Here is a 23,861-nt window from a genome sequence, read left to right on the forward strand (position 1 = left end):
CTTTAAGGAACATGTTATCCTGTGTTAGCTAGTATTACAGTACATTTATAGCTCATGTGTGTTGTGGATCCTCTTGCTCTTCATTTCAGCATTCATGTTAATAGATTAGAGCAGCAACACAGCCTGCATGAACACACACACATGGTTCTAAGCAAAAATATACAGTGAAAATGATCTGTTTATTGTCATTTTGACAAACTTCCAGTAACACTACACCTTTCAGATAGAGATTTGGTGTTATTTTCCTTATTTATAGTAAGTTTCTCTCCTGAAAGTTTGTTTAGAGGTTTATTGTGTGTGTGTGGCTCATTTGGGAAACTTGAGAGTGATAATAATACATCAGAATAATCAATATAGTCAAAGCAGCATAGAACATCTTTGTTAGGGAATTTTCCATTATTAATATGCACTGGGTCAAACTAGGCTTTGCGGTCATAAGCTAGGCCTCACCAAATGATAAGTTTAGACACTGTCTCCTCTTGAGATAGTGGTAAGCAGTGAGTCTGTGTTGTCTAAGCAATGTTTTGTCTATAGACCAGTAGACTAAATTCTGTATATTGTAGATGTGTTGGATCTGTCCATATTTGGGCATGGCTCAACCATGGGCATTATCTGTGTGGTTTAAAGTCTATCCCCGGAGGAGAGAAGCTTCAGAATTGAAGGAAGCATCAGGGCATATAACGTGTACTGATCATTCGCTCGTTTCTCCTCCATGGAGTAAATAAACCTTTTCAATACAAGACATCCTGGACTCCTGTCTACTCTCTCCATTGATGTATGGGCTGCATAATTAAAATCACTAACAATCTTTACTGGTAGATTTATTTATTAATAGATTTATTACTTATTTTGTAGAAACAGGTGATCATAAACACTTGATGAAGGCTGCAACCTGAAACGCGCTGGTCTATTAAAAAAGTTGTTGTAGTATCTGCCCTGTTTTTACAGAATAAGCCACATAATCAATCAAATCAATTTAAAAAACTCCTGTCTGAGGCACGCATGTAGCCAGTGTTGGGAAGATTACTTTGGAAATGTAGTTGATTACAATTACAAGTTACCCTGTTGAAAATGTAATAGTAGTGTAACTATTTCAATTACTTTATCAAAGTAATGTAACTAATTACATTTGATTATATGTTGATTAGCTACTTTTCTTAATTTTGAATCAATGCTCCCGACTGTTAACCATTTTCACATTTTAAGACCTGATAGTGTTAACCTTTTAGCAGTACTGTTAACCTTCACCGCTGGCAAACACTCTTTGCATTGTACTACAATGTTAGGGCCATTGTCTGCTTTCTGTATGAAGTGGTGTTTGCAGACATCCCAACCTGCAAAAACTAATTTAAGGGAGTTTCGTTCCGGGGGTCGGTTACACTTGGTGTCGGTCCGGGGGAGGGGTGCGATCTGTGTCGGTATGAGGACGCTTTGCTCTGGCTGAATGATCTAAAGTTCAGATCGGTTTTCAGTTGGTCAATAAAGACATAATTCAGTTGTGTCTGTATAAAACTCTTATTCTGACTTATATGGTCAAAGAAGTTCAGATCAGATCTTTACAGTAAGCACACTTGAATTAAACAGTTTTCCCTGAACTGAGCTTTGATGGATGTCTAATTTAATGTTTCTTTTCAGATGTTGAGGTCACCTGTGCTTTCATGGGAAGCTGCATCTTGCCATGCAAGTTTCAAGCTGGTGCAGACGTCGTCATCCACTGGATTCAGGTGACAGCAGGAAATGCTCAGGTCCACTCTTACTACCACAACCAAGACCAGCTTTTACACCAGAACCAGCACTTCAAAAGCAGGACATTGCTGTTCAAGAATGAAATCTCCACAGGAAACGCCTCGCTCCAGCTGACAAGGGTGGAGGTTCGAGACAGTGGCAGATACAAGTGTTACACCAGCACCATCACTGGCAACAAGGAGTCATTTATCATACTAAACGTAAATGGTATGGAAACTTAAATTATTTCCAGAAAATAATTATAATAAACATGATTAGCAGTGCATTTCATCATATTAGAATTAAGTGTAATCGACCAATTGTTCATCACAAATGAATTATAATGTTGCTCTGTAACTGATTGATATGGAAATAATCAACTGATACCAAGTACAACATATCAGTTCAGATATGTCAGTGTTGTGTTTGCTACTTGTCTAAGCTGAAAACAAACAAGTAGCAGCAACTGTGATCAGTAAGCAGTAAAGTTGAATGAACAAGAACTTATGAGTGTGTACGTATGAATGAGGAACTCCACACCCCACAGTGATTCACTCATTTAGTGTGAATCAGTGTTGTGTTTTTTCAGATGTGGATCACACTCAGTGGCACATGAATGAACACTAACTCTGAGTTTTACAAAAGCTAAAGAGCAGAGAATACTTTCTTAGGGAAGCAGGAAGCAAGTATATTTTAATATTATATATATATACACATTGGTATTAGTTGTATTATTAGTTTATATTAAGTTTGCATTGTCAAATCTGTGAAAATGAACACATTTCATCTTTTGCTTCCTCATATTTTAGTGAGTTGAGCTCTCTCAGATACAGCACAAAGACATCTGGCTGACAACATTTCAGTCCCAAGAAGTTAATCTTGAAATATGCGAAGCTCTGTGAATGAAGGTCATGCAGTAGATAAGAACACACAATAAACCTAGTGTCCATTTTGGAAGAAACCTACAGTGCTGATAGCACGACATACAATATAATAAAATGTAGTGTGTATAATAAAGAGTGAGTTTCTTAAAAAGTTTATAGACTTTTGGTACTTTCTACCTGTTTGTCAGTACCTCTTTTAAATCCATTTGATAGTGCTAATTAAGAAATTAGAAATTAAGTTACATTTGTCTGTAAATTAATGTTTTTGTTTCTCCTGCTACAATCAAACAAAATATATAAAGTTTGAACATTTCTCATAAAAATAAAGATCAAAATAAACAAGATAAATGTTACATGTCTGCTTTGTCTGGAGAAACACAGTTAATGAACATTAATAGTGATAATCACGACTGAACAAAGAGCAAGAAACTTTTACTTAAATGACTTTATGTGAAGAATGGAAACTAAACCCTGTACCTAATAAAAAGTAATAAAAATGTCCCACCCAGCATTGATTGATGGGCCTCTGAGATAACAGACTGAAGTATAAAAGTACAAAATACTTGAGGAATGATAGATTATTCTACAGTAAAAACTTTGATAGTGTGAATTTCCCAAACCTAATGTTTGGTTCTCCTACATTGCCACTTTAAAATCATGTTCCTGTAAATTTAATCATCTCCTTTTTTCTCCTTTTTTCAGCTGCAGTCCATGTAGTCACTATTCAGCAGGTAGAAAATAAGATCACCTGCAGATCAGATGGGATCTACCCTAAGCCTGAACTCACCTGGTCGATCAGCCCTGATTCTGTGGCTCTCGAGAACAAAACTGATGTCCAGCAGACTGAGCAGCAACTCTACAACATCAAGAATTTGCTGACACTTGAAGGCAATTTTGATGATTTTACTTCTACCTGCAATATCAGAACTCAGAGAAGCAGCAAGACAGCCACTCTGAGCACAAAGAGTAAGTATCTGTTTGTATGAAAACAGTTTTGATAGATGGCACACAACTACTACTGTATTACACTGCAATACTTTGGCAGATGCCTTCATCCAAAACAACTTACATTAAGTGAGCAGTTTAAGGTTAAAGGGGACATATGTCTTTGTAATCTCCTGTTATTGATGTATTTTGTATTGCCACATGTTAAACATGTCAAAGTTCCAAAACTTGAGGTGAATGTATGTATGTAAAAAATCTGTCTGGTCAAAAGTCTGGGCTTCAGTCTGCTCTGAATACTCCATTTGCAAAGTTCTCTCATATCTTGGATCAGATTTTAACTCAAACATGCAGGGATGTTTTTGAGAAATGTATAAAATGCTTCAGTGGAAATTTGCATGATACGTCCTCTTAAAGAGTTTTGCTGAAGAACAATTAAGTATGTAGGCTGGAGGACATCAGCCACCTCTTTGTTGGACATAGAATTATTTACAACGGCAGATGTCTGAAATGTGTCTAATCCATTACTATGGTTCCACCAATAAATCAGGTTAATTCTATTATTATTCTATTATTATTATTGAAGTTTTATTTTTAAAATTTTGTCTTTTGTATATTGTTTCAATTCAGCTGAAAAAAGTGAGGAGTCAGAAAAGTCAGAAACTAAAATCACCTGCACTGCTCTAAGCGCTCCATGGACGGACCTTGTCTGGACATTCAACCACAGTCAAATCATCCTGAATCAGACCGGGTCCAACAACCAATACACAGTTTCAGAGGAGTGGAAGTCACGGGTGAAGGATGTGTTTGAGTCAGGTGACCTCATACTAAAAGACTTGTCTTCAAAAGACGACGGGACATACACATGTAAACTTAGTAATTCTGACGAGACACGCATAAAAAACATCATTCTGACGATTACAGGTAAGATCAAGTATACTTATCGAAAATCTATCTGAGCTAAAACTGTTAATATATGCAATATTAAACTATTCACATAAAATCACTGTTTTAATATTTGGGTAGTTTGGACTCTTTCTATACTAAACCATGAAGGTAGCTTAGTAAAACTCATTATTCAATACCATGAAGTGCATCGTGAAACCATACAACTAAAGAAATCCATGATAGGAATCACACACTCTACTTTCAATAGACATGGTGCATGCCTATCTGATTTGCTGACTTATTTGCCAAATCATAATATATAATATAGGGGGCAACATGAATCACAAAACATGTAGTTTTAAAAACTTGTGTGCTTTATAGAGTATAATATTGATCTTCACATTGAGAGATACAGACTGGGAATATTGTCCTGGTGTATATGTAGCAGATTAACTGACCATGAGATAATGATATGACATTTCATCACAAACTGACCGTAATTATAAGTTTGTGTTCACATCTTCATCTTAACCTGAGGAAGACCATCTGTGATTGAAATTATTTCAAGTTACAGTAGTAGTCAATGTACCTGTTGAAGTTTGGTTGGTTGACATTTTAATTCACTGACCTTCTTTCTGTTACAGCAAGTCCTGGAGCAATAATTGCTGGAGTTGCGATTCCAGTGATTGTAGTAATTGCGGCGGCAGTAGTAGTAGTCCTGATACTATATTTGAGACGTAAAAAGGTAAAACAACAACAAACACACACATTTCCTTTCACCTCTCATTTGTATTATTTGAATTGATATTAGTAGGCTTGTTTGAGGTGAGCCACGCAGGTGCAAACAATAATATGGTGGTTAGATCTTTGTCACTCACCTGCTCACAACTGCCTCTGGGCAGTACATTATGAAGAGTTTGGTTTTGTTTGTATAGAAATGGCTCCAAAGACCAATAACAGTAATCATGTTTTCAGTCTCCAGAGAGTAGTCCTGTATTAAGGTAGACTCCACTGAGCATGTGCAGGAACATAACCTTTTGGCTAGGGTTAGGGTTAGAGATATGGATTGTCACAAAATTCCCAGATAATGTTTCCTACTTTACACAGAACTACAATCTGGAGACAAGATGATCACTGTTATTGGTCAGTGCAGTAGTCTGGCACATTTTTAAATATGTTTTGTAAAATAACAAAGGTGTACAGCACAGAAGAATATATCAGACTCAGGATACACACACAATACTTGTTAGTAGATCAGTTCTTTGTTGGTTTGGATCGAAACATGAGATTAAATGGCATGAAAAAAATACAGAGACACAGATAGAATATATTGTTTTAACAAATGCAGGTACTGTAGGTGAACTTCCTTTTTTAATTCTTGTATTATGAAGTAATATAAAACATTAAGTAAAAATGGGACATTGGGAGTATTAAATTAAAAAAAAACATATTTACAGACTGCTGTCAAGTCCTAACTGTCTAGTTAGGCCTCAAACATCAGTGAAGGACATTTATATCTTGCTTTCTTGCTTTTCCTCTTCCTGTGAATGTTTTATTAATTGCATTCATTTCAATGGTAGGACAGTTTAAAGAATTCATCAATATTTTAAATGCCTTTATGTCAGTGTGTGAGGGAATTTGAGGGGTCTTACTAACATGAATACTTTCATAAATGTGAAGGTTAAAGGAATAAACAGTCATGATAAAATATGTATACAATATATGATACAACACTGTGATTTAAATATGTTCATTTTTATTTTAATTACTCATTTAAAACATTAATATTAAAAAGAGTCTGATATGATTGCACTAACAATTTCCCCTCTATTGAACACAGCAGCGCCAAGACCGGAAACAAAATGACAAAACGTAAATATATCTTCTGTACTGCTTCAAACGAATTTATAAAATGACTATAATATATTATCAGAAATTAAGGAAACATGCAGTACCCCTTGCTGTCAATGTTACATATTTCTCCTTTGACTTTGTGTATGTGTAATTTTGTAATTCATAGAAATGAAATTAATACACAGCATCAGTTCGATGATAAAGCTTAAAGGCAAAATGCTTTTTGGGACTATGTTTGGAGAAGATGTATGTTTCTCCATTTTGGGGTCAAGTTGATCTGACTTGAAGCAATGAAATGAGAATAAGACAAAAAATAAATGTTCTCATGCTTAATGTCATAGTTTATCCTCATTTGCAGAAGTTATTATTTATAATTAAGAAAAATAATGATTTCTTGTGATTTTAAACTTCAAGTGTTTAAGGGCTTTAAATTATTTTCTATTTTGTTTGCAGGCCTAAAGAAGAAGAAACTAGTGCGGAATCACATATGCTGTATGAGTGAAGAATAAAACTTGAACACATGAAGAGGAAACGAAAAGCAAACACATGCTTTGGGTCTTCTGCTATCTCAGGAAAAGATGATTTTACTTGTTTCTTCTTCACTGGAAAATCCAAATGCATTAATGAAGGATACTCAGCACTTTGACTGCAAAGCTCTGCACCACACAGTGCAGTTTCTACAGTGCTTTGAAGGACTATGAAGTACAACATGCTGTTCCTCCTCTACCTCATCTCCTGGTGCTCCACACTTGGACAAAAAGATGAAATGAATGAAGGAAAAACCAGAACAAAAAACAGACCAATAAAGTGACTGTCACAAACCTAACTCATGGCCATGACAAATATGACAGCAAGTCACACCATGAGGAAGTATATTTTTATCCATTTATTTTAGCTTTTTAAGTGTGACAAAGTTCTGGTTTGCCAAAAAAAAGTACAAATTAGATGAGTATGGTCTTAAAGGATAATTTCACAGTTTTTCGAGTGAGGTTTTCCTCACTGTAATCGCTCCTCCTGCTTATACTGGTCATTGAAAGTACACACAGTAATTTAGAGCAAACATTCATTTAAAAGTTGAGTTACTGTATTAATATCATGTATATCTGCCACATTTACAATCTGTTTAGCATCAAATCCCCTCATTGTGTTTCCTCTGACATGTTTCCCTGTTGAGCTGTTGTGGAAGTATAGTAACAAAAAGAGGAAGAGACAACTAAAGCTTCTAATTAGTTTCAGATAAACTTTTTTTTTTTAAGTATATTTTCTTGGGCTTTTTATGCCTTTAATGTACAGGACAGTGGAGATAGACAGGAAACAGGAGGTAGAGAGAGGGGGAATGACATGCAGGATAAGACCGCTTGGCTTGGGATTCGAACCGGGGTCACCTGCAATGAGGGCTATGGCCTCAACACATGGGGTGGGTGCTCTACCCGCTGAGCCATGCTCAACCCCCAGATAAACTTTTAAATACATTTTTGCACAGAAGGAGGATTCTGGATTTTGTCCTTCATTACTTACATTGTAAGTTCATTATGAAAGGATCTTCCAATGGTCAGTGTGAACAGGAGGAATCATTACAGCTAGAAAAACATGGGTCATACTTAATTTTACAAAAACTAATAAGATGTAATTACACCTACTTTTAATCAAATTAGACAAAAACTTGATGATAACTTATTTGTCAGAAAATGAAATGATTGCACTAAACAAGAAGGTTGTTGTGCCCTAGTTTTGGTGTGCAGTTTTTTTTTACACTGTAGATGGTTTTGATTGTTGTTGTTATATCTCTCTCAGTTCATAATAGATTAATTGTTTAGTGAGTAATTTTAACTGTTTTATGACATTTTACAGAACAAACAACTAATGGAGAAAGTAACAATTAATCAATAATAATTACTAGGTACAGTCTCATTGTTTAACTTCAGGTTGTTCTTTTTTTGCACTAGCTACACATTAAGATAAACCAGCAAGTATCTGAGCCTTTACACAAGTCTGGGTATTAAAACAAACCTGTGGTTTAACTGATCAAATCTGTCGCACCTTTAATGACACCCAGCAGTGATTTTAATGGGTTCAGGTCTGGGGACTGCAGCAAGGTCACAACATCGACCACTGGAGGTAAAAGCAGAACAAATAGAATAGCATCGAAAGAGCAGCTAGAGATGATAAAAGGGTTTAATGAATTATAAAAGAACAACAACTTTTGATTAATATTAAATTGAGTATTTTGATATAATATGTTTTTAATAAATTATGTGTAAAGTCATCTTTTTGTTTAACAGAAAGAATTTTTGTAATTTATGAAAAGATGTGATAGGTTTTTCTATGAGGGTGAAATGTTGTCACTCAGCTGAAGTAAAAACTGGAGCTGTGAGGCTGTCACACAATAACTTAAAATAAAATGTCATATTGTGAGAAACTGGAGCTTTTACTCTTTGTGTGTTTCAAATATTGTATTTCAAACCTTACGGATACTTTAGTCCAAGAGTATTTTCACAACTTCTCAATCACTTCACAATCTTTTCTCAGTGTTTAGTAAGGGTGTGATCATTTTCTAGTAAATGCACCTGTTTCATTTTCACTCATTGTCATGAGGTTCTTATCAATGAGTCACAAACACTTGCTCACATTTACTGTAAACGTATGAAGCAAGACTAGTGGCTCTGTGTGTCGATCTGTCAATCATTCCTATTGGTTCAGAAGATTGTCTCACAGTGGAAAACATGTTTTTCTTCAATGGTGGCCAGCGTTTTGTGAAGTATGTAATGTAGCTTAAACTAGATTTATTTGTATATTTGTGATTGATGCTTGTTTGTAGAACCATGGGATAAGAAAAATGATTGGTTCCCTTATAACTGAGTCCAACTCCCAGCTGTGTATTAACTGTGCCCTCATATAACTGAAGTGAACCTGTTTTTCTATTGTGATATGAGCCAAATACACAAGTGAAATATTAGTACTTTGCCCACCTTGACTAGAAAATTTGAGATGTGTCACCTTTTCACATTAAAAATAGACATCCTCATGGTGTCTTGATACGCAATGAACCCAAACCAATAAATATTGATTTCACAGATCTCTGAAATCAGCTCAAAATGCAAACGCCAGTGGTTCTCAACCTTTTTGGTATCAAGGACCCCAAAAATGATCCACATCTGGCTGCGGACAAAATGTAGTCTTAGGGATCCCCATCAGATAAGATTTAGTTATTCTGTAAGTGTCTGTACTGTAGATTAGTAGAGTAACCGTGATGAGTGTACAACCTACAAACAGAATAACCCTTCCTATACATAATTGGGTTAATTTCTAGTTAATGTAATAATAGTTCATTTAAAATATTCTCCATTTTTCTGGGGAACCCCTGGAACCTAATTGAGGACGCTTGAGGGTCATATTGAAAACTGTTATGGATGTAATGCATTTGTTAATGGTTAACTCATCAGTGGACAAAGTACACAGGAGTCCAGTCCCATCTATGGGTGTATGGAGTCATATCCTTAAAGGTAATTCCTGCATTCCCCAAAACATCACAGACAGTTGCCTTCACTGTCTCAAGTAGAGAGGCAGTACATCTTTCTGCTGAGATGATATTGTGGCTTTTACTGTGGACTCAAAGCCCATGCTTGACCCAAAATATGGAAAATTCCCTAAGAAGAACCACTGTTGTAACCCACCGTAGTGAAAGAATCCTGAATATACAACATGGAGACAGAGTTGTAATTTCTTTTTAAAACAACACCCAGAAGCAACATGAAACAAACCATAAAAACTACAAAAAAAAAACAATCCTGATTGAATGTGGCCCAGTAGGAAACTTCCCTCTAGCACCATCATGTGGTCAAAACTATAATTCATCATTTGTTCCATAATTGTGTTATGTTTTCAGAAATACCATCACTGACTGTTGCTTCATAGATTTTCTTATAATGTCTATTATGCCGATTAAAATTAACAGAAGTCATGTAATCTACACACAGGTTACTTGCTATCCAAAGAGGAGACCAGTCTGACCGTCTGCACAAAGCCAAGAATATCCCCACCAGCCTTTGTACATATATTTGTGCATATCTCAGCCAACCACAGTAGGCAGAATGATGAACCACTCTGAACTAGACAAGTCCTGATCTACTGCTCCCAGAATAGAAAATTAACACAGATATTTCCCCCACACTCTCTTCTGTGGCTTTATAGGCATGTGATACCAACAAGTAGCTGAAGGTTATAGAGGGAGTTCCTTCTTCTAATATGTGTCTTGGGTGTTATTTTTGAAGATTACTGTTTCAAAGTGGGTATTATGGTTTGTAAACAGGTTTTTGATTGGTAAATGTCTCAGCCTGTCATGCCAACATTTAAACAGGGAGACCTCAGGTATTCACGTGTTATCTGATTATTGTGACAACAGTAGCAGACAGATCAGCTGGAGTATAGCAGCCCTTGGCCTCTCGAAAAACAAGGAAGAAAGTATCTGACAGGCGCAACTTCTTTTTTTCATTCAGCAACGTGAAACTAAACAACAAAACACAAATACAAGCCTTTAATAACCACTTACTCAAATCATTGAAAATTATTTAAATTTAAAGAGACCTCACAATAGTCATTTTGGTTTCTCAAATAAATATGACTGCCTATTTAATTATTAATACAAGCACCTACAAAACACATCGCATGGAATATATGTATATGTATATGTATATATATATATATATATATATATATATATATATTTAAGAAAAAAAGATCTTATATAGCCATCAAATGCATCTCACAAATACGATTTCATTCATTCAAAGAAAATAATTTTCACACCTCGCTCTGCTAACCAAGTGTGCAAACTCAAACACCAGTTACTGCGTCTGATAAAGCAGCAGCATACAACATGCAGGGTCCAGGGCTATCACTTCATAACTATTCTAACATGTAAATACACAGCTTCCAGAGGCAGCCTGCAACCAGCCATGAATCACAGCTCTCACTGATGTACACTCCCACTTCATTTCTTTTTCTCGTTTTTCTAGTACAATGCAACATTAACAGGTATCAGAGGAAGTTAAACAGCAGAATGGCTGGAGTCAAATGTGTCGTGTTTTTAATGGTCGTCAACTTTCTGTGGAGTTTTGTCAGAGGAGGTGAGTGAGGCATTCACAGTCTGATCTTATTATAGTTCAGATATTTTAAACTTTGTATATTGTACTTTATGTATTGTATGTCATAGTGTATGAAGACAGATCTACATTAAAATTTACATTAAAAGGTCAAAAAAGTGCAGAAAGCTTGTTGTAATAGGCTCTTTGTAAACTTAACTGTCACTATTTGTTATTGATTGTTAATATCTTCTGACATATGCAAATGTATCTGTACAAAAGACAAAACATTTGACATTTGTGACAATTTTCAGCTGAAGCTTGTTTTGTGTAACACAGATTTTACAAAGTAAAGTTAGCACAACATTGTACTTGTTCTTTATCGACCCAAACCAAAATGATTTTTAGTCTGTAGCCAGTCAGACAGTTTTGCTGTTATGTGCCAATGTTGGTCCCAAAACAGTGAAGGAGAACTACACACTACTACTCTATTCTACGACTCAGTGAAAACTATCGGAAGTAGATTGTTTATAGATGGATAGATAGATAATCTGCTGTTGAGAAACAGTAATACAGTAAAACTGAAACTATACACAGCTGTATATAATACAAAAGGCTCATACTGCAATTGCATGAATTTTAAGCTTTGTGTATCTGACCAATAAACAACTTGAGTTAGTCAGACTAGAAAAATGCATCTTGTAATACTCTTCTTGAAGTATCTATTATTTTATGTTTTTGTATAAAGAACAAATATTAGTATTAATATGAGTATTATAAAATAATTATTAATTATCATTAATTATTATTGTTATTCATATGTTAATGCTACTTGTAATTAACACATTAATACCTTATATTAAATATGCATATATGTGTATATGTGTATCTCTTGGTTTTTCATGCGAGATATAAATAAGTGTATTTGCAATTTAATTCCGTTTTACACTTTAAAGATAGTTCTTAGATTATTGTCATTATCACAAGTAGTATATCTGGAAGTACCAGATTTATTTAGAAGTTAAACTTTGCTTTAAGATAAACACATTTATGTTTAAGTAACTGTTGTTTCCGTGTTTTATCTATTTTGTTAAAAGTCACAGTCCATAATCCACAAAGATGATTTCACACAACCAGAATTTCAAACTGACCGGTTGACATGCTTCTTGATACATTTTATACAATGATTTCAGAAAGAAGAATAATAACATATTATTAATTTATTTATTTTTACATTCTATTATGGACAAAATGCTCACATAGATTTAGCTGCTGTGTCTTCTGGACTGAACCTCTACGTTTTCCTGATGTGTTGCAGATACTGTGTCCTGTATTTTCATGGAAAGCTGCGTCTTACCGTGCAGTTTCCCGGGTGGAGATGAAGTAATCATCCACTGGGTGAATGCGACAGCAGTAAACACTAAAGAAAGTGTACATTCATACTACAGCAACACAGACCAGCTCACACACCAGGACCAGCGCTTCAGAGGCAGAACTTCTCTGTTCAGGGATCAGATCTCCAGAGGAAACGCTTCGCTCCAGTTGGCAAAGGTGGAGGTTCAGGACGAGGGCAGATACAAATGCTACACCAGCACCATACGTGGATACGAGGAGTCATTTATAAACCTCAGAGTGGACGGTATGAGAAACACACTGTAATACAGGAAACTGTTCAATTGTCAGTCTCAAAGTTTTTGTGACGAACATGCAATGTTGATTTTAAAGACAAAAGCTTGAAAATAGCATAAAAAAGTTAGATGGCAGTTTGTTTTCATCACAGAGTAAGGCTGGATGGAGGGTTATATATGTGTACATATATATACATATATATATATATATACACATAGAGAGAGAGAGAGAGAGAGAGAGAGAGAGAGAGAGAGAGAGAGAGAGAGAGAGAGAGAGAGAGAGAGCTAAACTCTTTACTGCTGTTTCTATTTTTTGGGGGGGGGGGGCAACAACAAAAAAACAACAGAATGTGCAAAAACAGTGACGCTTTTGCTTCGTTTGTAATAAACAGACTATGAGCAGTGATTTACCAAACCCACAGAAAATCAAGCTTCAGATATAAATGTTTCTTTCAGTTGATGTACATCATTGAAAATGTTACTTTTTTATCTCCCACATGACCACTTCAAATGTACTCGTATATAAAATACATTTTTAATAGTTTTTAATTATTATTTGCAGCTCCAGTACGTAAAGTCAACTTTCAGCAGGTAGAAAACAGGATCACCTGCAGTTCAGATGGGATCTACCCTGAGCCAAAAATCACCTGGTCCACCAACCCTCCATCCAGTCTGACTCTCCACAACACAACAGAAGTCCAGCGGACTGAGCAGCAGCTATACAACATCAGCAGCTCTCTGATGCTCTCAGACAGCATCACTGATCTGGACTACATCTGCACCATCAGCACTCGCACAAACAGCAGGAGAGCCTCTTTGATTAGACAGAGTAAGTATTATGAAAAAGACCTGCAGCCATAATGCAACACTCAAGAAGAGCTGTCAAAATGTACTAAATTGAATTGTTACAAATCTACTCTAGCTCTTTTTAAGCTTACATGTCACTATTTGTTCCTGATTGTTAATAATATGTATATCCTCTGTAGTTCTGAATGTCATTTTGTACAACAAACATTACATGTGTCAAAGTTTAAGGTGAAACTTGAGCTTGTTGTGTCTTAATCTTTGTCAAAACAACCCATATGCATCAAAATATTACTTGATTACTTTTTCATATTTGCATTTTTTCATTTTAGCTTCTATGAATGGTGCCAGCAGTGAAACAACAATCCCCTGCACTTCCTCCAACATTTCCCTAACAAGTCTGATCTGGAGATTCAACTACAATCAGACCATCCTGACCCAGACCAGGTCCGACATCCTGTACAATGCTTCAGAAGAGTGGATCCAGCAGGTGAAGGATGTGTCCAAGACAGGCAGTCTCACACTAAAGGGCTTGTCTTCGAAACATGACGGGACATACACATGTGAACTCAGTAATTCTGAAGAGACATACATAACAAACACCTTTCTGAGGATTATAGAAGGTAAGGATCATGTCACAGTACAGAAAGTAATTAAGTGATAACAGTAATTAATAAATTAATAAAATGAATACTGGTTGTTGAGAGAACATGGATTAAAAAACAAGAGATGACTGTATAAGCAGTAAATATTAACATAAGCAGTCAAGTATATATATATACAGTATAATAAAAACCAACAGGGATTCAGTAAGGAGGTCATCATTTGGCAAAGCACAAAACACAAATAAAATACAGTGTGATTGTCTTTTCCTGACTTGTTGTAATACATCACATTGACCACTAGATAAATCAGTCAGCATAGAGAAACCTTCAGCGGATGAATGTGAAAACTGGAAGTAGACAAGTGCATGAGAAATATCATAAACAACAAGAAAGTAGTGCCAAAAATGAGCAAAGTGATGAAATGTTAAAGGGGCTCACATGTTGAGACTAATTATTCTGTATCATAATTTTTATGACCATCAAATAAGGGATTTGAAAGGAATCAGATTCAATTAGCGGATTTAATACTGTAATTGAAAGGATTACAAAAATGTATAGAAAAATAGATGTAATGACTTTTATCTGGAAACAATGAAAACATTTTAATACATGTCACATGTGAACATTGTCACTGCACTTGTGGAAGTTTGGTTTGTAGAAAGTTCTATTAACACCCTTTCTCTGTTTCAGACTCTTCAACTAATGGTCCAGTAATTGTAGGTGTGGCGGTTGTAGTGTTTTTTTGCATAGTAGTAGCAGTAGTCCTTGTATGGTGGAAACTGAACCGAAAACAACCCAACAATGATGAGCAGTAAGTATATCCTCTGTACTGAATACAAAAATATTGATATTTAGTTTCATTACTAAGTCAGATTTCTTCACATCATTTTACGGTTTAACATGCTGTAATTAATTTATGCAATCAATAACTTTGCACATGTGTGACTGTATGACTGATGATTTGTGATGCAAATTGTATTTATTATTTATATCATGTTCTGCTCATTCATTGCATTGTTTTTATTAATGAGACAAGAAATAAGAAGAAACTTTTATTTGTGCTGCTTTTTTTTCTTAAATTTACAAACTGCTTAGCAAAAAACAGGAAAGAATTAAAGATGAATTAGTTGACAGTTGTGATGATGATGATTCAGACTGAAGACAAATATATTAGAGATTTTAGGTTAGGTTATTTTAGGTTTTATCTTGGCATGTCTCATCACTGAATTTTTTTTTGTACAGAGAGGATTTTCCAACAGAGAGGATTCCATTCAAAGGAAATGAAGTACACTCATTGGTTCCCAAATGACTGAGTCCAACTCCCAACTGTGTATTAATTCTGCCCTCATATACGACTGAATTGAAACACTCTGATGAAACTCTTAAGTGTTTTTCTATTGTGATTGAGTCAAATGAACAAGTGAAATGTTAGTACTTTGTCTTCCTTGACTATAACATTTTTGATCTGTCACCAACCATCCTCAGGGTGTCTTAATAAACAATGAATCCAATTAAAAAAACAACACACAGAAGCAACATGAAACGCATCTGAAAAACTACATAAAAGTAGACAATCCTGATTAAATGTGGAGCAGGAGGCACGATGTAAAACTATCCCTCTAGCACCACCATGTGGTCAAAATGACAATTTGTCAAATACTTTGTTTCATGATCAACGTGCAAACCTCATTAAATTCTACCCAGACTTAAATGTACTTGTACAGCTTTATCACGACCGCTGTATATCCCAGCCAACCTCAGTAGACAGAATGATGAATTGCTCTAAATTAGACAAGTCCTGACCTTCTGCTCCCAGGACAGAAAATGACCAGATAATGACACGTGGAACACAAAGATTTTCCCCAACAGTCTCTTCTGTAGCTTTAAAGGCCTTTATTTTTGTCTGTCTGTGATACCAACAAGCAGCTGAAGGTTATATATAGGGAGTTCCTCCTTCGAATGTGTCTTTGGTGTTATTTTGAAGATTGCTCTTTCATTAAGTGTTGGTATTTAAGTAGTTAAGTATTATAGTTTGTAAACAGGATTTTGATTTGCAAGTGTCTCAGCCTGTCTCACCCGCATTTAAACAGGGAGCCAAATACTTCAGATAGCTCACATATTATTATCTTATTACAGTGGCAACAGTAGCAGTCAGACCAGTTGGCAGCCTTGGCACTGTGACACTCCCACATCATTTTTTTTTCTAGTGCAGTGCAACATTAATGGGTATCGGGGGAAGTTAAAGAGCAGGATGGTTGGAGTCAAGTGTGTTGTGTTTTTAATGGTCGTCAATTTTCTGTGGAGTCTCGGTGGAGGAGGTGAGTGAGGCGTTCACAGCTTGATCTTATTTCACTTATTTTATTCACTTTGAACATAAATCACAGATATGTTTAAACTTGGTATATTGTGATGTATGCATGTCATAGTGTATGAAAACAGATCTACATTAAAACTTAAAAAGGTCCAAAAAAGTACAAAAAGCTTGTTATAATCTCTACTCTTTGTAAACTTATTTCTAATTTGTAGCCAGTCAGCTAGGCAGGTTTTGTTGTTTTTTGCCAATGTTTGTCCCAAAACAGTGCAGGACACTGTTTCTACTATCAGTGAAAACTATCAGAGGTAGATTGTTTATTGATAGATAGATAGATAGATAGATAGATAGATAGAGATGAAATATGCTGATGAGTAACAGTAAACTGCACACTGTACCGCGGTGAAGGCAGAAGTATTTATACATCTAATTTATAAAAGGCAAATGTCTGAATAAATTGGCACATTCAGTGAAACTGAAACTATATGCACAGCCAAATACCTTCAAGAGTTAGTCAGACTACACATTTAAATTTAAGTAATGAATACAACAAGCTCAGACTGTAATACTTTCCTTGAAGTTTCTAATATCTACAAATACATTTGAGAAATACAGATGTCAATTAATTCAGGTCATAGGTCAGCCTTCAAATTGAGGTTTTTGTTGGGTAAATAATCTTGGATTAAGAAAATTAAGAATGAAAATAAGAATTGAGTTACAGTAAATTAAGGATAAGAAGAAAATATTGAGAGTTTTAACTAATCCTGCAGAGCCAGGCTGCACTCCTACAAAGTAACTCACACAGTGAAACCTGAACACTTTCGTTTCCACTTCATTTAAAAAGCGTAAACAATGTAGTCGAGCCTGTAGAACAACCTGAAGCTGCAGGCTGTTGTTTGGTGACACCTGTGTCATTCTCATCTCGCAGCATTTTAACCACTTAACGCACGCTGTTCCGTCAACGGAACGGGACGGATGTTAGGAGGTAGCCACAAGTTCTTCTGAATGTTTTAAACACCAACCCTTAAACATATATATTCATACCATACATTGTTGGAAAGCTTAGATTGTCCTGATTCATTCAAGACCACGACTTATATGGTTGCTCACAGCCGTAATAGTATTAGCGATTAGCTCGGCTAGCCACTCAGCTAAGTGAGAAAAGCTATAATGCCTACATACCTTCAAAGTCTTCCCTTTATCCACAACGATCATCTTATGACTCAGGACTTTCTGTACAGCTCGCCAAGTATCCATTCTTGTGAAATATGAAATCCGTTTCCATAAAACCGGAATACTTTCCTCAATATGTCCATGTATTTAGTCCAACACGTAACGTAATAACACAAACCATATACGGTCCGTTTACGTCATTTCCTGACCTGCACGTCCAGCTCAGAGCACACGTGACTAGATGTTTACGACCCTGAGCCTCTCCTGCTTCTGACGACACCACACACAAGCCAATCGGTGTTTAGGATTAGGCAGTACATGTCTCCAAAGCCAATGAGGACATGTGACCGACAACAATGACGACATGGCTTTGATTGACAGCTGTTCCAGCCTATGGAAAAATACGGTGAAATGAAGTTGATAACCTTTTAGCCAATAGTCTGAGGTTTCCAACGGTGTATGACACCAAAGTCCTTCTAAGGCAAGTCATCGATCTCACTCGGCGGCAAAGTTGGCCACGCCTCCGGGCAGCTATTTGGCCATAGACCAACCGGCTATCTAAATGAATAGGGAGAGAGCTGTATCTCCATTTTCCGAGGTCTAAAAAACACATGTTTTGAAATCACGATGAAAATCAAACTATAATCGCTGAAAGGGTTTGATGGTTTGGTATCAAATTAACGTTTTAAAAGCCTTTTTCCTTACAGGCATCTTGGACTGCGCATGCGCAATACTTCACGACAGTCTTCATTTACGGCAGGCACTGACAGCAAGACGTCATCTTACGCTCACAGCAGAGACAGGAGTTTGCTCACAGTCAACTTTCCCAGATCATGCCACAATTTTGGATAAAGCATTACAAAATATATGTACACAAAGTAGTATAAACTGCTGATCATGTGTTTTACAATGTCTCTGTTGAAAATGACTTCCAAGTGTCGCAAAAAACGTGACCGCGTAGGACCAGCAAAATGATTGGAGCAACGGCACCAGAAGAGGCGGGACATGTGCAAACACCGGCCATCTTAGCGTTACGTAGTTTCCCTATGCATTTCAATGGGAGATTTTTTCAGTGATATGTCTTCTCTTATTATAATGTCTCTGATGACACTAAGCTATTAAGTTTGGCTGTCCATATACAAACTCCAAGCGTAACCGGCGTGCGCCCGGTGCGTAAAAGAATTGAACCATATATCATTACGCACTCGGCATTTTGGTACACGGTTGGTTCTTCTTCGACTTAACATAATGACTTATAGCAAAATAAACAGATAGATAGATAGATAGATAGATATGGCCACACAAAAAAAACATGGTTATATGTAATAATAATAATAATAATATATATATGTAATAAAAACCTATGGGCGAGTAAACAACCCCATCATTGTAACCTCTGCCACTCTTTGTCAGTAAGTCACAGAATCACACTTTTACAAGAATCCTGAGAGTGTTTCCTTTCCAATGATACCAGACACATCTCTGAGTCTCAAACTATGTGGGATCTGTGCTGCTCACAACTTGGGCATGTCGTTTAGGCTAACAGCATAAAAAACAGGGGCGTGTGTTAAGTGGTTAACATTTCTGCAAACCTTAAAATCCTGTTTTATCATATGATTGCATTATATACAAAAATCTATAATATCAAGAAGTGTATTTGCAATTTAATTCAGTTTTATGCTTTTAAGATAGTACTTCTATTATTGTCACCATAATATATCTGGTAGCAGTGTTACCAGATTGTATTTAATTGTTGAACTTTGCTTTAAGATAAACACATTTATGTTTAAGTAACTGTTTAAATTTAGACTTTAATGTATAAATATTAAAGTCCATAATCCACAAAGATGATTTCACACATCCAGAATTTCAAATTGACAGGCTTTTGATACATTTGATACATTGATTTAAACTTTAAAATGATCTATTTTTATTTTCTATTATGTTTTAAAACTCACATGGATTTAGCTGCTGTTTCCTCTGAACTGTTTTCTTGATGTGTTGCAGATACTGAGGTGTCCTGTATTTTCATGGAAAGCTGCGTCTTACAGTGCAGTTTCCAGGCCGGAGATGAAATCGTCATCCACTGGTTGAAAGGGACAAAAGTGAACACTGAAGAAAATGTACATTCATACTACAGCAACACAGACCAGCTCACACACCAGGACCAGCACTTCAGAGGCAGAACTTCTCTGTTCAGGGATCAGATCTCCAGAGGAAACACCTCGCTCCAGTTGGCAAAGGTGGAGGTTCAGGATGAGGGCAGATACAAATGCTACACCAGCACCATACGTGGATATGAAGAGTCATTTATAAACCTCAGAGTGGACGGTATGAGAAACACACTGTAATACAGGAAATTGTTTCTAATTTTTTCAAATTGTCTATATTTGCAATTTGCATATATTCACTCGAGTGTCAAGATTGTGTCAAATTGGTGAATGTTTTTTTAGTTTCCTCTAGCTGTTTTTTGGGCTGATTCAGTCACCCAGAAAAGTTTGTGTTTCCAATTTATAATAATATATTAAATTATATTATACATGGTAAAATCAAACAGTACAGTATGATACAAATTGATATATATTAATATAATTAAATGAAAGAGCTACTCATAGCTGCAAAACTTGTGAAAAGGTGTCCGTAGAACAGCTCAAGAAAAAAATATGAAAAAGCTAGTTTTTATTAAACAGATGTTTTTTTTTCTTTGCATGAGGTTTAATAGACACCTCAAAGTTGTTTCCTGTTCATTCAAAACAGGGATGTGCATTGATTTCATGTATTCTAACTTCAAAAATCAAATAATTAATATTCCATAGATACTGTATCATAAAATACAATTATCAGTCTCACATTTTTTGTGACAATGTTGATTTAAACAAAATAAAACTTATAAAAAGAATGTGCAAAAACAGTGACACCTCTGCAGTTTGTAACAAACAGAGGAATGAGAACTAATGTAACTACAGTATAAGCAGTGATTTACCAAAGCACAGAAAATCAAGCTTAGGGAATTTAACAAATATAAATGTTTTCTTCAGTCAATGTACATCATTGAAAATGTCACGGTTATTTTTTTTATTTCCCACATGACCACTTCAAATATACTCGTATATATAATAAAGTATACATTAAATTTGTAATTATTACTTGCAGCTCCAGTACGTAAAGTCAACTTTCAGAAGGTAGGAAACAGGATCACCTGCAGCTCAGATGGGATCTACCCTGAGACAAAAATCACCTGGTCCACCAATCCTCCATCCAGCCTGACTCTCCAGAGCACAACGGAAGTCCAGCGGACTGAGCAACAGCTATACAACATCAGCAGCTCTCTGATGCTCTCAGACAACATCACTGATCTGGACTACATCTGCACCATCAGCACTCGAACAAACAGCAGGAGAGCCTCTTTGATTAGACAGAGTAAGTACTATGAAAAATAACTGCAGCCATAATGCAACTCCATGTGGTGCCTTAAACAGCAGCTATAAAACTTTCATAGTGCCAATAATATGAATTAGTTATTATGCTAATACACTAAAAATAAAATTGATTAAATTTGATAGTTACAAATGTAATCTAGCTCTTTTTAAGCTTACATGTCACTATTTGTTTCTGATTGTTAATAGTATGTCCCCTGCAGTTCTGAATGTCAAATGCATGTTGTTTGGTAAAACAAACATTACATTTGTCAAAGTTTAAGGTAAAACTTGAGCTTGTTGTGTCTTAATCTTTGTCAAAACAACCCATGTGCATCAAAATATTACTTGATTACTTTTTCATATTTGAATTTTTTCATTTTAGCTTCTATGAATGGTGCCAGCAGTGAAACAACAATCCCCTGCACTTCCTCCAACATTTCCCTAACAAGTCTGATCTGGAGATTCAACTACAATCAGACCATCCTGACCCAGACCAGGTCCGACATCCTGTACAATGCTTCAGAAGAGTGGATCCAGCAGGTGAAAGATGTGTCCAAGACAGGCAGTCTCACACTGAAGAGCTTGTCTTGGAAACATGACGGGACATACACATGTGAACTCAGTAATGCTAAGGAGACATACATAACAAACACCTTTCTGAGGATTATAGAAGGTAAGATCATGTCACAGTACAGGAAGTAATTAAGTGATAACAGTAATTAATAAATTAATAAAATGAATACTGGTTGTTGAGAGAACATGGATTAAAACACTGTTAGGGAATTTTCCATCATTAATATGCACTGGGTCAAACTAGGCTTTGCGGTCATAGCAAGGCCTCACCAAATGATAGGTTTAGACACTGTCTCCCCTTGAGATAGTGGTAAGCAGTGAGTCTGCTCCTTTTGGGGAAAACAAGAGGCATTCTGATAGTGTTGCTATAGCAGCCGAGGTCAGATATGTCTTTGACTGTTGTCCCTGAATGGGACACAAGAGATGACTCTGTATAAGCAGCAACATAAGCAGTCAAGTCTTAATATATACAGTAAAAAAAACCCCAGCAGGGATTCAGTAAGGAGGTCATCATTTTGCAAAGCACAAAACACAAATAAAATACAGTGTGATTGTCTTTTCCTGACGTGTTGTAATACATGATATTCACCACTAGATGTCTCAGTGTAGCACTAACGTGATCCAGGCCTGCCCATAAATCAGATTTTCAGTGAATACAGAGAAACTTTCAGCAGATGAATGTGAAAACTCTGCATATACATCGTTCTGCACAGAGAAGCTCAAATGTTCAACTGCAGAAACAAGAAGAAAAAGAAAAAATGTTTTTTTTGAGTGGAGGGGTACATTAAATTAGTAGGTAAGAAATGACTGGAAGTACAGGAGAAATGTGATAAACAATAAGAAAGTAGTACCACAAGGAGTAACGTGCTGAAAGGGTTTCAAGTGTTGAGGCGTTTCTTTTACAATGTGTGATAATGCGTTTACCAAGGAGGCAAATCATCAGTTTGAGCCACACATATATAGTCTGATGTGTCATGCCGACAAAATAAGTAAAAGGACAGTCTCACTAATTAAACCTTTAATCTCTCCTCACTTTTTTTCATTGGCAAAGAACAATGAAAAGCATAAACTATATGCTGTCTCTTCATACTGATCAGCTTTAGCTAATTGACATTAAATCTATGATCAAATAAAAAATATGGCTCTCTGCAGCTGCTGTCTGTACTCAGACAAACTGTGAGTGAAAACACAAACCACTCTATATCATCACTCACTGTACGGCCACCCAATAAGGGATATGATTCAGATTCAATTAGTGGATTAAATCCTGTATTTAATATTGAAAAGATTTCATAAAATGTGTTGATGGAAAATAGATATAATAACTTTTACCTGAAAAAAAAGAAAACATTTTAATACATGTCACACACGAACATTTGATGCAATACTGTTTGTCATTGCAGTTGTGGAAGTTTGGTTTGTAGAAAGTTCAATGAACACTCTTTCTCTGTTTCAGACAGTTCAACCAGCTTGATTGGAACTATACTCGGGGTCGTTGTACTCATTTTGTGTGTAGTAGGTGTTGGCGTGGGAGTATACTGTAGAAATCGAAGGATCCCACAGGACGGACAGATGCATCAGGCAGACAGCAACTCACAGAACCTACAACAACCCAATAGTGTCTCAGCGGTGTCTCAGTAAGTATATTCTCTATATGAAACAAAAACATCGCTTGTAATGAACTCTGACCTGTGACTGTGTTTAAGGAGAATCATGTCATTTAAATGTATTACTGTGTTCATGTCTAGTTACATTTCATTACATCTAGGGTTTAACATGCTGCATTTCATACATTCAATAACTTTTGCACATGTGACAGTATGACTGATGAGTTTTATTTAATTTAAAAAGTGCTTAACAAAAACAGGACAGAATGAAAAAAACAATGAAAAAATACAAACTGACAAGAGTCTTATCATAAAAGAATGTTTAATTTATCCATTAAGTTCTTCAGTACAAATCAAGCTTTAAATT

The sequence above is a fragment of the Scomber japonicus genome, chromosome 21 (genome assembly GCF_027409825.1).
Source record: "Scomber japonicus isolate fScoJap1 chromosome 21, fScoJap1.pri, whole genome shotgun sequence".
Taxonomy (NCBI): Eukaryota; Metazoa; Chordata; class Actinopteri; order Scombriformes; family Scombridae; genus Scomber; species Scomber japonicus.